Consider the following 1203-nt stretch of genomic DNA (forward strand, 5'->3'; position numbering starts at 1 on the left):
CAGCAGCGGGTTCAGGTAGCGTTGCAGGCCTCCGGGTGGAGGGTACCTTGCTGGGCCGCCCTCTTGCCTGCACCTCGGGCCTGTACTCCCCACGGGCTCTGGGGCGCCCCCAGCCCGCCCTGTCCCCAGGGCCGGGCCCAAGCGGCGGCTGCGCCCGTGCAAGTCCCATCAGGTCTGCTCACACTTCACACACTCACACACATACCCCGCCCCTCCACTCTCACTCACACTTTCTGCTCACACCCCGCCCCCTTCGCGCCCCAGACCGGGGCGGCGCCCCCCGCAACCTTTAAAAAAAAAAAAAGGCAAGCTTATACTTAAAAAAATCTTTTGGCGCCATATTAATGACGTACTTAAAATTTGCCATTTCTCCCTGCGTCAAAAAGACGTTTCTTTGCAAATAACAGCCTGAAGGCGACACTCGCGGAGAGAACGATGTTTGCACAGAGTACCCCGCCTCCCGGGGTTCCAGCGCTGGAAGACCCTCGCTCTAGGCCCTGCTGGTTAAATCGCTGGTTTAAAAATGCGAAACGAATAAATCGCGTGGCGTTTTGCAGCGCCAGAAGTGAGCAGAAAGTGCTGGCAGGAGCGGAGGGGAGGGGCGCGCGCGACTCTGGGGGAGGGGGCGCGGCTCTCCTCCCCCACCCAGAGCAGATGGAAACTAACATCCCGGGTTGGGGAAACTTGAAATTGTGGGCCACCTCAAGAAGGAGGGGCGGTCCGTAGAGAGGGTCCCTCTCGGGTTCGTCGCCCCCTCCCCCCGCCTGAGTGCCTCCTGGCGCCCGGCTCAGCCCCGCATTTCCGGGGGGTAGGGAACGCAGTGATGGGTGAGTGGGTGGGTGGCTGCACGTCCTGGTTCCAGTAGGAGTTTGCCCGAGGGTATCCACTTCCCCCTTGCTCCTTCCCACTCCCCTTAAAGGGTTAAAAACCAAGGGGCAACTTCCAAGGATTGGCACTTGGCGAGGAAGCGGGGCGCCCCTCTCCCCACCCTTCGCCTCCTCGCCCCTCCTCCTCCGGCTCCACTTCCCGACTTGACCTTGTGGTGCACAAACAGTGCGCTGGGATCCTCGCAGTTTCTGGAAGAAGAGCTTGCGCTCGCCAGGCAGGCGGGCTGTCGGGCGGCTCTCGGGCGCTGGCGGGGCCTTGGGTCCGTTCCCGGAGCCGCGGGCCACACCCACCCAGCCCGCTGCGCCCGCCGCACTC

General features: G+C 63.0%; 1 protein-coding gene across 2 annotated transcripts in view; it reads right to left on the reverse strand.

The window, feature by feature from the left end:
- Positions 1 to 1203, reverse strand: part of JADE2 (jade family PHD finger 2) — a 51595-nt gene that overhangs the window by 50094 nt on the left and 298 nt on the right. Inside the window, exon 1 of one of the 2 annotated variants that reach the window (XM_010844507.1) lies at positions 1037 to 1117. The exons of the other annotated variant lie outside the window; for it this stretch is intronic. The gene's annotated coding sequence lies outside the window, so the exon portion shown is untranslated. Of the gene's footprint in view, positions 1 to 1036; positions 1118 to 1203 lie in introns of those variants that run through there. 2 annotated transcript variants of the gene reach the window in all.

Source organism: Bison bison, unplaced genomic scaffold, assembly GCF_000754665.1.
Source record: "Bison bison bison isolate TAMUID 2011002044 unplaced genomic scaffold, Bison_UMD1.0 scf7180017864203, whole genome shotgun sequence".
NCBI classification, from domain to species: Eukaryota; Metazoa; Chordata; class Mammalia; order Artiodactyla; family Bovidae; genus Bison; species Bison bison.